The sequence below is a fragment of the Alligator mississippiensis genome, chromosome 10 (genome assembly GCF_030867095.1).
Source record: "Alligator mississippiensis isolate rAllMis1 chromosome 10, rAllMis1, whole genome shotgun sequence".
NCBI classification, from domain to species: Eukaryota; Metazoa; Chordata; order Crocodylia; family Alligatoridae; genus Alligator; species Alligator mississippiensis.
Window position 1 is genome coordinate 23,125,941 of NC_081833.1, and position 14,731 is coordinate 23,140,671.

General features: G+C 46.6%; 1 protein-coding gene across 8 annotated transcripts in view; it reads left to right on the forward strand.

Moving 5' to 3' along the window:
* Positions 1–14,731, forward strand: part of NOS1 (nitric oxide synthase 1) — a 153,292-nt gene that overhangs the window by 47,638 nt on the left and 90,923 nt on the right. Inside the window, exon 1 of one of the 8 annotated variants that reach the window (XM_019493752.2) lies at positions 4,142–4,362. The exons of 6 other annotated variants lie outside the window; for them this stretch is intronic. The gene's annotated coding sequence lies outside the window, so the exon portion shown is untranslated. Of the gene's footprint in view, positions 1–4,141; positions 4,363–4,597; positions 4,698–14,731 lie in introns of those variants that run through there. One more of the 8 variants, XM_019493753.2, reaches the window with a different exon arrangement.

Sequence of the window (14,731 nt, forward strand, 5' to 3'; positions counted from 1 at the left end):
GAGTCTTTCTTTTGATCCCAGATGGCTTTCTGTGCTATTTTTGATTAACCATTTGTTAATCTCCAAGTATCACTCTCCACTCTAGCTAACACTTGTAGGCCTTGGAGAGGCATTGATCAATATATGCTACTCGCACGAAGACTTTGCTAAAGTATTGGCCAGAGTAGGCCTCACCAGGAAACCTGACTGATGCATGAACTCGCGTAAACAAAACTTGGCATGTGAATCTGATGTGGATTCCTACCAAGAGATGGGAGGGGGAGATGATGGTATAAGGTAGGATAGTCCAGGACCAGAATGATAAGGCTGGAATGGGACCCCTCCAGTTGGAATGTGAAACAAGCCCATGGTACAAGATGGCTTGAGATATTCCAGTTACAGATGAAATGCAATACACAGTTTGTTTTGATTGTTGTATAAAAGGAGAATTGGAAAGCATGGAAATGTCGTCTGTGTAGTGTTGTGCTGACTACCTTGTTACAGGTACAAATGTCTTAGCTCCTGGTCTGATGTACTTGTTAGGCCAACGTGTTAGGGCTGTGATGGTAAACAATAAACCTGGCTGAATCTTTGCCACCAAACTGACACTGTGGATATTCTTTAAAACAAGTTTGGTGTTGGTCAATCTCATGGCTACATCTTTGGTGGTGCCGCAGTCCCTGAGACTTCAACGCTAATGGCACATCAGTAACACCAGACAAGAATATCATTGCTGTCCTTGCTGTTAACACCCAGACAGCAACTGCCATATACGGGAAAAGAGGACTTCCTTAGACGCTTCCATGGCTTATGAAGATTAGGAGGGTGCACTCGGCCTGGGGGCCCTTGGAACTTCCTTTGTACATAGTAGGCCAGATTCCACACTCTGCTAACCAGAACCTGAGCGGGGATAGCTCATCCTCCCTGCTCCAGCTTCATAGCAGTTCAAGTCAATGGACCTGTGTGGATTCATACCACTTGAGGGTCTGGCCTCCTGATTTCACTGTAGCTACTTAGATTGACAGTGGTGCAAGTGAGAATAGTATTTAACCCATTGTGCACAGTAATTAGAAGCTAATGAGTGAGTGTACAAGCACCTGGAGCCTGATCCTGGATTCCTTAGATCAATGTAAATCTTGTTGGGGATTCAAGTGGGAGGGGGATTAGCTGAGATTGCAACTGGGCATGGAGGCAAGGTCCTTCAGCACTTTCTTTTCTTGAAGCCCAGGCCAGTGAGGAGTGATGGAGCTCCTCAGAAGACATGCCTGTACAGCTAAATGAAGGTGCGACTGTAATGTGAGGAAACCTTTTCGCAATAACTTTAATCTACCTAGCGCAGGTAGCAGTAGGTGTGAAAATGCAGCGGTACTGTTTTTCAACTCAGATTGGCATAGCCCCAGCCACAGGGGATCCTGGGTATGTAATTTAGTAGCTAATCTATGATGAAGAATAGGCTGGTCTGTTTTCATTGCTACAGATTAATGCAGATATGCCTACCTGTGCGGTAGTCACACCTTCATTTGGCATGTGAACATACCCACGAGAGCTGCTCTTGCATTTACCGCTTCATGCATGTGGGGTGCATCTACATATGCAATTAGTGTGAAGCAATAAACTCCAGCACATACCGTTCATTGCTCCTAGGAGCCATGCTTACATGTGCACCTGGGACTGCAGTATATTGATCCGGGTTAGAGTAGCCTCAGCTGACAGGCGGCCCAGAGACTCCACTTGCCAGACTGGGTCTGGTCCAGCCTGGCTCAACATGCTGTGGGGGGCCTGGCTGGGGCATGAGGGTGCATCAGTGCAGGACTAGCCAGCAGGCAGCCCCCGCCCTGAAGCACCCTTATGCCTGTGTCAGCATCTACCTGTACTTTGCTGCACAGTAAATAATGCTGACCCAGGATAGTACTTGTATTTACAAGTACTAACCTACAGTGATGTTTATTAGTTTACTGTGACCTAACAGGACTGCATGTGTAGACACAGAGACTTTGCTGTGGAACTAATCAGGTAGCTCCACAGTAAATGTCTGGGTAGATGTGCCTGCTGTCCATCTTTCTATATAACAGCTCTGCTGCAGAAAGGGCCAGCTTGGGTGTGCGGCCATAGAGGCAAAAGCTCTCACTGGGCAGATGTATTTGAATCCTGTGCTGTAGGCAGTGACCTCTACCCTGCTGCCCACTAGGGACAAGTTCTGCCTGGGTGTCACTTGGTTGAAGTCTGGCGGGCGGGGGTTAACTACGCTATCTGTCAGTCTTCGCTCCCACTCCTCCTTGATATAGGTGGATTTACCTGCTTGGGGTATGTGAGCAAATGCTTTTGAATAATTTAGTATTAAATTAACCCTCTCTGCATCCAAATGGAGATAATTATGTTTTCATTAGTCTGAGATGATGTATTGCGTCTTGATTTAAGGGACATAGAACTGGATTTGGTTTTTTTGTTTTTTGTTTTATTTTGTGTTGTTTTTTGCCCTGGGCTTCAAGCTCTTCTGTTTTTTCATGCCGTGTTAATTGCCCCTTTTATTCCCCCCACCTCTCATCAGCTAAATACTCTGACATCTCACAGCCCCCTGGTTTCTTTTTCTTTTTTTAAATCATCTCCAGAAAGTTTGCTAATTGAATTATCTGAAGCTGCTGCTGAGCCTGATTTGCATACCTCAGAAAGGGCAGCAATACAATCTGCTACTGGGCAATCTGAGTCTATCAGCTCCTTCTCTGGCCAGCTGGACTGACCTTCTTGTAAGCAGCAGACCCAGTGCCCAGGTTTCCCATTGCAGAGATTTGCATATGCTTTACATATTTGCTGGGGATGTTTCTGTTTGCATATGCAAATTGAGAGAGCTGGCCCTTAGATCTGGTGGGTTTTTTCTTTCTTTTTGTTTTGTTTTGATCAGGTGAACAGCAAACTCTTAACGAAGAACAGATTTTTTGATATTTTGTATGTTGTTGCCATGGAAATGAAATGCAGTTACAAAGCCTGAAGGATAATGTCAAACCTGTGTCTACACTGCGCTTTATAAGGTGCAGGTACGGCTCCATCAAGGGAAGAGAGGTGAAGGTAGACCGGCTCCCCCAACTCCTTCCTTGCTGGAGCTCCTCTGTGCCTTAGTTATTAAGACCAGAAATATATTTCATTGAGAAAAAAAAATCTTTTTTTACCCTCTACTCTCCACAGGCTGAGCTCTTCTTTCCCTGCCCTCCCCAAGTCTCTTCACTCTGATTAGCGGCAAAGATTTGTTGTGCTTTTCTGAGTGGGTTGAGAGTGAGGAGGAAAACAAAAATCAAGGCTTCACTCCACCATGATCCTAGATGTTTTAAATTGCCTGCAGCATCCCCTTGGTAGCCAGCTCCTTTGGAAAGCAGGGTCTGCAGATTGGTTGTAGGGAGAGGACACGCATTACCTGCATATGAGGAGGCCAGTCAGAGCTTTATTACAACAAGAGAAACCTTTGCTTCCTCTCTGGACTGTATTCTATGCATCTTATACCTGCTTACATATACGTGTGTGTGTATAAATAAATATAATGTTTGTGTGTATATATACACACGTATACATGTGCATGCATATAGACACACACACACACCCCTGTCTCGGGGGAGGTGGGTTGCAAGTAGGGAAGAAATGTACCAAGCAGTTCTAGTTAACATACCTGGGCTGGAAATCTGTGTCTGTTGTGGGCTGTGTATTATGTGGCGTGTGTCTGGGACACCGGTGTTCGGACCTTCCTTCTGCCCCTTTCCTCCTTGACTTGGAGCTCCAGTTGCTTTTGCAAGAGGGGCATGTAGTGCGTGTTTGAGGACTGCGACGGCCAAGTGCACCCAACAAGTACACGGAGGGGCTGGGGCCGGGGGGTTCTGAATAGCTCCCTAATTGGAAAAGGAGTTTCAGTCGGGTGGTTCGACGTCGCTGTTGTTGCTCTCCCCCGATGGGGGGTGAGGGGGGAGGTGGGTGGAAATGAGGTTATATAAAAGATGTATGCTTTCCAGAGCACCAAGTGTCTGCTAATGAGGGCTGCAGCGTCTCGCTCCACACGCATCGAGCCCCCTGGTTGGGCGGCCGAGCTAATTCGTTTCAGTGATGATAGGCTAAAAGGGGCACATTAAGCAATGAAGTCCTCCTCACGGCCCGAGCTGAGCTCGTCACCGGGTCTCCGTCCCTACATATTTATACTGCTTTTTTTCCCCTCTTCCCAGCTAAGAGATACTTAGTGCCTGGAGGGGAGGAGAAACAGAGGAGAGGGAGGGCGAGGAAAGCTACTTATTCCTCCCGCCGGCCAGGAGAGCAGAGCAGCCAACCCCAATTCTTGGGGGAAGGGAAAGAGAGAGAGAGAGGGATGCACCTTGGACAGGCCAAAAAAAGGGCTCCTCGTGCTGCACGGTGAGTAAGACAGCGCTGCGTGTGCGTGTGCGCGGAGCCGCGGGCAGAAGGGCTTGCACAGCAGGAGCTGCGCTGCGAGGAAGGTAAGTGACCCCTGCTCCCCCCCCACCCCCGCCTCCCCTCGCCTCGCTTCTTCCTTCCTTCCTTTATTTGTTACCCAGCAGCAAACTTTTCCCTTTCCGAGGAGGAGCCCCCGCAGGCCCGCTCCGGAGCCGCCTCCCGCCGGCGGAGAAGGCAGCGCCGCTCGGCCCGTCTGCCCCTGCCGCGGGCGGGCTGGGCCTCGGCTCCCGGCAAACTTTTCTGCGGGGGCGGGCGCGGGCCCGGAGCGCGGCGAGGTAGGTGCCAAGCTGGGCGCGGGCACCGGGACCCCCGGCTCCCTCCGCGCTGGAGGTCTGGGCGGCGCTGGGCCCGGGGCCGGGGCCCGGGAGAGCCGTCCGCGGCCGGCGCGGGGCAGCAGCCGGAGGCGCCGCCGCCGCCCGTCCCGCCGCGCCTCGGGGAAGTTTCTTCCCTGCCGGCCCCTTGCCCTGGGCGCGCGGCGCGGCGCGGTGCGGAGCGGAGCCCGGCGGGTCCCCGCGGCTCGCGCTGCCCCACGTGCCCGCTCGGCTCGGCCCCGGCGCGGCTGCGGGCGGCCGGGGCGCAAAGCACCGCCGAGCCGCGCTCCGGCTCTCGCCCCGCGGCTCCGCCGCCGCTCGGCCCGGGGCTGTTTTGCCGCCGTCCTGCGGCCGAGGGGGAGGGAGGTGTTGCCTGTCCGGCCGCCGCGGGACGGGTGCGATGGGGCCGGGCCCGGCGCAGCGCCCGTCCCCGCCTCCCGCTCTGCCCGGACGGGCGGGCGCTGCTGCACGACCCGCGGGAAGACGCCTCCTCGTGCCCCCGCGCCCGGGCTTGTCCCGCTTGCAGCCCGGCGCCCCCGCCCGCCTCGGGGCCGCGGGGAGGATGCGGCGGGAAGCCGCGGTCGGCCCCTCGCTGTCCCGGAGCAGCCGCCGCCGCCTCCCCCGGCAGTTTCCCCGCTCAGAAACTTGGCGCGAGAGCCGGGCGCGGCCACCCCCGCTCGGCCTGCGGGAGTCGGCGGCTCCTGCCTGGGGCTGCCCCACTGCCTCCCGGCCCCGCTCTGCGGCCCTTTGCGCAGCTCCGGGCACGGCCCGGCCCGGCCCACGGGCTGCTCCACCCCCGTTGTAGGGACCCGCGGGGTGGCCCGTGTGTCACCGGGGAGCTCCCGCGGGGTGGCCCGTGTCTCCGAGCCGCGGGCGCTCCCGGGCCCTGTCCGCGGTGCTGAAAGCTCAGCGCGATCCCCCCATCCCCGCCCTGCCAACAGGGGCCCCGCGAAGGAGCGAGCCACGGCCGGGGCGCAGGCCCTTGAGGCAGAGGAGGAGAGGGCAGGAGAGAGAAGGCCCCATGGGGACCCACTCAAGTGCTTGTATGTAGCCCTTTCCTGCGGCACACAGGCAGGTGCTCCCGCAGCCACTTGTGTGACAGGTGAAGCCTTGAGCTCCACGCTCCGTCTGCAGGTGATTCCTTCTAGGCATCCCTGTACGTGCTTAGTGCACCCCTAGCCCTTTCTCAGTCCCTGGGACAGTGGGAAGCCATGGCTAACTGTTGCCAAACCCTCTTCTCCTGTCCCCTGAAGTGATGATCCAGAGCAGGTTTTTGAACTGGAGTAAGGCTGCACAGCTAGGTCACTCTCTTTCCCCTTCTCTACTTTCTGTTTCCTCTGTGGGGTTAGCCCACAGGATTGTCAGGAAGAGGGGCTCTGTTGTGCTCTTGCTTTTATGGGTTAGTTTTTTTCCATTCTGCCATGCTTCATTCCTGTTCCCAAATGTTTAGAGAAGAGCCAACTCAATCTCTGGAGCTATCAGCTCCTTGTGTTGATACACTTCATTCAGTCCATTTCTACACCCAATGATCAGATTCTTCCTCTGTGACCTTCAGGCAACACAGTTTCCCCAAACTGGTACAGACATCTCAGGCTCTGTGCCAGGTCCAGAATGGCTTGGTGTCCTTTTTCTCCCCACAAAGAACTCCCTGGGTTTTCTTTGCCCGGACTGTTTCAGCCCAGATTGGGGACCTACCTCATTCCTGACACTGGATTTGGAAGCAGATTGTGGATGTGCCCCTAAGACTTATGACTGTGAACTAAAAATGTGGGGAATGGGTTCTGCCCATCAAAGAAGCAAGTTTTAGCTGCAGACATGGGTACAGATTTTGGAAAAGCTTCTTCCCCCATGCTATGATTTGCAGGCGTTGAGCCTTGCAGATAAGATCAAACAAAATTCTCAGGATTTTCTCCCCAGATTTGATGCCAGCTTCTCTCCCTTTCCCCAGCTGGCTAGAAACAGGGGCTTAAACAATGCTTACAGTCAAAGAAAATGAGAACTCAACTTTTTTTTTTGTTTATGTTGGCTCAGGGAAATTGGAAAAATCAACCTCAAAACTTGAAATATAGAGAGAGGAAATTTGTTATCGCTGGAATCAATGGGATATAAACAGCTTGTTCCACATATAGCGTGACTCTGTGTGATTCCATTTAGTGGCTACACATTACGTACCTCCAGCTAGTCAGGGAAAACACTGCACTTTTACTTTTTGGAAACAGCCAGCAAGTAGCGAGCTGCTTTACCTGGTCACTTAGGGAATAGCTAGTGTGTGTCGGGGTCATATCTTCAGGTGGTGGCTGAGGAACACTTTAGCTCCATCCCTGTCAGTGGCAGAAAGTGGATTTTTACCACCTGAAACTCTGCATGTCACTGAAAGCTTTGACCAATTAGCTACATATGTTTATTTTCTTCCTGTACCTTCAAATTATGATCATCAGGAAGAAATACTGTTTGGGAACTTGCTCATTATCAGTTGAATCCCTGAGGGGCTGATCCACCTCCCACTAAAGTCAGTGGAAAGATGCTCCATGATTTTTAGTGGGGGCACAATAAGCCTGTAAGCATAAGCATGAGTGGTGTCATACAGATTAACAGAAGATAAAGGAGGAGACTTGGAAAAGTGCAGTGTCAGTGAGATGCTTATGTTTCCCTTAGCCCAAATTCTACTTGTGCCTTGAAAAATTCTTGCCCAAAGAGTTTACTTTTTGTGTTTAGTCATAACATACAAGCATTGCCAACTGATAAAGAGGTGTATGGGGACATGAGACTGAGAATTAGGGCAAAATACAAATGCCCAGTCTCTTAGGTTTGCTACATGTGCCTCTTATTTGGCTCTGCTTTATATTTTCTAATAAACATTTGAGATCATTTATTTGAATCTTAAAAGTCTATTTTAGTGAGTTTATTTTTATAAATGAGTCAAATATATCTCCCCACATTTCTTTATTTGGATCATCAGGTATATTGTAAAGCATATGATGAACACAGAGAGATGTGTAGCGTGGGGGGGGGGTTCTTTTATTAAGCTGTATATAAGGGTTTGCATACACTGACTTCATGTATAAGATGACTGTTCCTTCCACCTTTGCCCCACACATTATATAAGGGGACAGAAGGCAACCCAAATCTACTCAACTATGCGCATATCAGGGGGACCAGCACAGGTCCAAAATGATCAAGATGGGAGTGAGGAATCCCCAAGAGCTTGACAAATCTTTCCCATTTAACTCAATTGATAATGCATCTTATTTGACCAGAGACAGTAGATGCCATCGTAGACTGAAATACTAAGGCAAAGTGGCTGCAGGCCAGATCCTTACCTGCACAGCATTCCTGAAGCCAATGGAGCTATGCCAACTTACCCCAGGGAAGGTTCTGGCCCTATATGGTTTTGTTCCTCATTGCTAATGTATTTCAAAATTTGCATTTCAGGCCAGTAGTGGATCTGAATAAAGGCTTAGGAAATCTGCCAAAAATGTCTAAATCAGTGACTGAAAACACCTATATATAGTATCTGATAAGTCATGTGAACTCAGCTTGCATAGATTAGCATTTACCTTTCCCAAATAAAAAGAGTGCTGTCCAATACTTGTTGATACCAATATATTTCTCATAAGAAATACAACCTCTAGACAGAAGGAGAATAACCAGTCACTTGGAGACTAGATGCATACTGAAAACATACTGCTGCTGTTCTAGTCATGCCAAGTTTGTTGTATCCATGCATTAAATCAAACTGATGTGTGAGATATGATCACTCATGGATATCCAGAAATAAACTTGTTGTTATGTCCTTAAAAGAAAGATTCATAAGCCAGTGTCTTTGCAGGATCTATGTGGGTAAAACTTGTTCCCACTAGCTGGTTGTAAATGACTTTGACAGGTATGAGATATACAGTACCTGGACAAAATACACTTTTATACTAATACACCTGGTTAAATGTAACACAGGAGCTGAAAAGCAAGCGGGGCTGAGTGCCAATATGAGAATGTATAAATATTCTGAATCTGTGCATGTGACTCGATGTTAACAGAGGCAGGGATTTGTATGAGCCCAGTTTATATACCAACAGATTAGACATGAAGTGTTTGACTGTCTGAATATATAACAAAACTGAGTGTGTTTATGATAACTTTCCTTTCTATAGTCCCTTTTCTTTTAAGGGCTCAGTACCTACCTAAATGTTTATAAAGTTTGCTTTAATACTTCCGTGAGAGGGAGGGAAATTTTAACCCCACTTCATAGACATATACTTACTCCCTTTGAATGGAGTTGTACTTGCTTAGAGTATTCTAGGAGTGGACTTTGATCGTATTTCTCTCCCAGATCAAATGTCTCAAAACTGAGGGATTTGAATAGGTACGTGCTTGAAAATTTGCACTTAAGAGATTTCTGTCCAGGGATACAGAGAGCAGCTGAGGTTAGAGCCCAGGATTCTTGATTCCTCTGTCACTCGCTTCCTGTGGCCACCCACCAGGAGCAGATTGTCAGGGCAGGATCTGTCCCAGAAGTAATAATGTAGCTGCTGCTGCTCTGGACTCCCTGCCTCTATAATATTACACACATCAGCATCAACCAAACTGATCTTGCAAAAGGAGGATTCTCGCATTAGGGTGAGGAGAAGCAGCAGCAGGAATAGATAATTCTGCCACTCTTGCTCATGTTGAACAGTAATTTTCCTGAGCCTCAGTCCTGCTTGTTGCATCCAACAGTTGGTGGGAATGGTTTTTCATACTTCAGCTACTGTAGGTTCTGGCCTTTGGCACTGGTGATTAGTTCTCTGAAATCATTGGGACTACTCATTGAGTAAGGTCTACTTGGTGCGAGCAAGAAATCTTTTTACCACAAGAATAATACGGCACTGAAACCCCTTTCTCAGCCCCTCTCAATAAAGGAGAGAATCTAAACACGCAACCTTCCAAATCCAAACTCTTCCCAATGTAGAGCTACAGCCGCAAAAAAGGCAGAAGAGCCAGAAATGCCCCAACGGACTGTAATGCTGCTATTGACTTTTGCATTGAAGGATTTCAGATACTCCCATGAGGGGTGGCAGTTTAAAACCCCAAGATAAGAACAGAATTGGAGGTTCAGGGCTTAAATTGTTTTGCTCTTTGTGTTTTATAATTGTTTATTCTAGTGCATATAGGCAACCAGATCTGAATGACAGCACTGTGTACCAGCCATATTCTGGCATAAATGAAGGTGCAAGGAAATGGTGTGCATGAACCCCTGTTTTGCTAATGTCCTTAATGATTGATAGAAATAGTGGTAGGTGGAAATAGAAAGGCTGTGGAGTTTTGGAGGAATTCCCTCTGCCTGGAATGCTTGCCATCAGGAGCTGGCAGCGGGTCCTTAGTACCGCTCTCTCTTGACAAATGCCGGTGTTTCAAACCAAGAAACCAGTGCTTATGCCACAAGAAGTTTGATATTTCTATGAGGATTTTAAATAGTGATGTGAGTCATTCTTTACAAAAGTCTGCGACAATGAGGTTTATTACCATTTTGTGTCTTAATTGGGCTGCCTATCTCCCAAGCTTGTTATATTGGGAACATTTAACAGTGAGCTAGAAAGATTTCTGAGAGTCAGCAGTAGAGCAAATGAAAAAAAAAAATCCAGGCCTTTCTGAAATTAGTCTGAAGTTCTATCCCTGGAACATCTTAAGCAGAGATTTCTGCCATTGATTTTTATTGCTTCTGGTTACATTGGAACTATTAAAGTCTGAGCCAACTTGCCAGAAATTTTATACTTTTTAAATAGAAACATGCTTCCTTTCTCATGCCATGATTGGATTTCAAAGCCATATATCAAATGTCATTTTCTTATTTGTTTTCTATCTATCTATCTATGTTGTAGTTTTAGACAAACTGTTGTCATATCAACATAAAGCCATTTGTCAAATTGGAGCCTCCAATATAATTTGATTCCATTTGGAAAATTGCTATCAATGAAATTTATGTTCTACAGATGGACCCAGACCTAATAAGAACACTAATTCAGGTTGGGGCTAGGATAGTATTGACAGTTTTGTCAAAGCTGTTTCAATACTGCGTCTTGGTTGCCAAAAAAAACCCAAAACAATTGGTATGAAACTGAACTGGGAATGGCGATCGTGTTACTGAAATGTGTTCAGCCCTTAAACTCTAAAGAACTGTTTCTATCGTCTAAGAAAAGGAAATTTATCAACATAGTTGTCTTGGCAACATTAAAATTTATTCACCTCAATCTGCTTAGATGGCTGTAGTTTATATTAGGGTGGGGGGAAGGGAGAAGATTTCACATTACTACAAGTAAAGTCTGTGTATGGGAACCTGTGCTGCTTCTGTTGCAGATAGGATACTTAGGTGGTGGACATTGCCACTGACTGTATTGGGAATGTGTAGGAACACTGTGCAGATGATATACAGCCAGCTGTTTTTGCCAGGAGGTTTACTGGGTTAGATGTTGCTTTGTCAGGAAATGTACTGAATGATGATGATTCATTCATATATATATATATATAAACCATGTCACAGTAATTACATCAATGTACATTAGTTCACACTGAATATGTACAACTGTGCAACTTGAATAAGCTGAGGTGTGCTGGCTTCTGGAAAAGCATATTGCTTTAATTTTCGAAAACAAAGCGCCGATTAGAGGCTAATGTATTTTCTTAGGAAATGAACGCAGATTTATTTATGTTGGAAAGTAGGCATCAGTTTTATTAGCTGTTTGCTTAGTGATGGACATTTGAGATGCATACACAATGAGTACACCAGCTATGCTGACAAGTACAGAGGGTATCTCTCGCAAAGTATCTGTGCTGAACCCCGATTTCTCTATTGGGGTAAAGGGTATAATAATATTTCCCATCCATCCCAGGGCTGCAGTTGACAATACAGCTGGTCCACAAAGGCAGATGCATTCCCTGACTGGAGGAGAACCCTGTAACTTCTCCCTCCTTTCTCTCCATTCTAAGGAGATGAAGGAGCCAAATGTTTCCATGGTAGTAGACAGTTTAGTGCCCATGGCTCCCCAATGGAACAGGAAATCCCCTCAGATCTCAGTGCTGTACTCCCATAATATGAATGCTTTTTTTCTTTTTTTTCCCTTCTGCCATACGCAGTAGGATCACCCAAGTTAGGCTATCGGAGAGTACCAAACACTTCTGGTGGAGCAGGCAAGGTGTTAGGTTTAAATCCCCCCATCAAAATCTATGGGAGCTTTCCCTGAGTAAGGATGGCCATATTTGGACCTGGCAGTCCAGTGGTTTTCTTATTCTGTGTGGTGGAAGTCCAGCAATGAAAATGTTATGATGCACTGAGAAAATTCCAATGGCCAAACCAAATACTGAACTGATCCCTGATGTTAAGAGGCATGAAGCAGCATGGTATTAATAAGCATAGTGTTGTCAGTGGTAAAATAGTCTGTTTAATTTATAGAGCAAGGCTTTGGGTGTGGCTGCACACAATGCAATAATTCATTTTTCCAGCTATGACACAGATGCACATTGGAATGTTTTTCACACTAAATGAATTGGTTAAAATGGGTATTTGTGAGTATTTCTTCATAGCAGTAACAACCTTTGCATTATGCAGTGTTAAAGGGAGCCCTTCTGACTTTTTTTCTGCACTTCATAGTCTGTAAGGCTGGCCCTGTTACTTTATCCATAAGTAAAGTTCATCTTACCAAACTGTTTGTAAAGCTTACCAGTGTAGTCCAAATGCCTACTTACATGACCTTTAACAGTGTTGATCAAGGATAGGTGGGGAATAAAACAGTATTTTGTTTTCCTGTGAAAAACTAATTACCCTGCCCTGAGTGAACTTTTGCAAGGCTGTAATAGCTGAATTGTTGGGGTTGCAAAACTATATTCATGGAAGTAAAAGGGACTGGGTGCTGTGCAGGTACGACTGCCTTTATTTTGAAGCGAAGCAGAGTTGTTGGCATGAGTGTGGATGCCTGTCAGTGAATCATTTCAGCACTCCGTTTTCAGATGCACAAACATACAGGTTTCCAGTAACTGTGCATATGTTGCAATCCATTGCTCTTCACCAGATTCACTTGAAGCTCCCTGGGTTGTAAAAATTAAACCAGCATAAATCCATCAGCCCTGGGGCTCTTTGTCTAACAACATAAATCCCACAAAAACTAATTAAATGAGACAATAGTGTTCATTTAAAGCTGGCACATAAAAAAAAATTATAAGCTATTAAAGTAAGCGGGACTGGGGGGTGGAGGGGCGTGGAACTTTGTTGATTTTTGAGGGCAAGGGTAAAATGTGTACCAATGCTGAGGGCAGGGGCTTGTTGTATGCTACCATAGAGCAAGCTCAAGATTATGATGGGGGCGTGTGGGGGGTTGCATGTGACCGTACAGGATTGATCTGTCTTCTGCCTTACTTTTAAATACAATCAGCCAATTTACCATGTGCGGTAGAGTTTATTACTTGAAATTTTACTTGGCAGCTCTAAACGCTTTTCTGTTTTCAAGGGATTTGCTATTAAACAAAGGACCGCAAAGCTGTTTGATTCTTTTGCCTCCCTCACGTTTAACTCTTACATGAGGCCAAATTGGGCTGTTGAGGACATTATTCTTTGCTGAAGAAAGAGCAGTCTGCTCACCAGCAGATCACAACCCCCCCCTGTACAGAAACCACAGCAGTGCCATCTGATTCAAACCTTATAGATTGCAGGGGTGAGGGGATGAAGATGCATGTGTGTGTGTTGCCAGTCTTGCCTTTTGCAGTCTAGTTTACAGTCATACCAGTGAAGAGGAGTATTTTTTTTTTTGTGAGAGGCTGCAGTTTGTGTGCAGGTGTTGCCATTGAACATCCGTATCTTGGGCATGTCTCCAGCTCCCAGTACCATAATATCTTGACTCTGTGTTCTGATCATTACAGCACCTGTGAGGCAGCAAAGTGCCCATTTTACAGGTGGAAAGGCACAGAAAGACTCGATGACTTTCCCTCAGTTACACACGATATGGGGGACAGCAGGGACTAAAATCTGAAGGTACAGTCTAGCTCAGTGTTTCCCAACCAGTGTGCTGTTGGAAATGAAGAGGTGTGCTGTGGAATTTTGCCATGGTGATGAACTACAATAGGTATGAGGATGGGGAATGCCTTAACAGGTGTGCCACGGAAAAAAAATATTAATGTAAGTGCGCCCTGGGCTGGAAAAGGTCGGGAAACACTGGTCTAGCTTCCTGTTGAAACTAGCTGCTTTCATATGGAACCGAAGAAATCATTGATCAAAGCAGCATATATGCTGCATTCAGGAAAAAAAATCCTGCTCATCTCAATCAGGTGAGTAGTATCCTGGAAAGGATTTGGCCTCCAATAGCTTTACTAGTATGTTAACTGTTTATTTGAGCCACAGCTCTTGGATGTAAAAAATTGCAGATTATATCACTTTTTATTTCCATTAATAAGTCTTAAAAAAAAAATTAAACTGTTCCAGCACATTTTTGCCCTGCACATTAAGACTTAACTGCCTTCTTTTATTGCTTTGTGTTGGGTGGGATGAGTTGACTTTGATCCAAAGTTTGTTGTCCTTGGCTGATACAAGAGCGATCTGAAGAAGTCCTGGGAAGTCATGGGATCTGGTTCTGTGGAAAACCTGCTTGTTCTTTAGACAGAGCTTCCTACTGAGGATTCTCCGTGGATATAATATTAATAGGTCTGTCCTCTGTAATGTCTCCCTTGTCTGCAGTCTCCTTTCTATCTCAGTCCCTTTCACAATCTCAGAGTACTTTACAAGGATCTGTGAGACCTCACAATTATACAGGAAAGTACAGCAATTTACAGCAGGAGAAGCTAAGGGACAGAAGTCATGTGAGCTGTCCAACATTGCAGTCAGTCAGTCAGATCCACTGGCAAATGCTCACGAAAGCTGTCTTTGCCCAGAAAGATTGCTCAAAGGCCATCTGCTAGCAACTTATACTATATGATGGTATTCTTTCTACCAACTTCATTCTCTCTCTGAAACATATTCTCCCCCAAAAGACCTTTCTTAA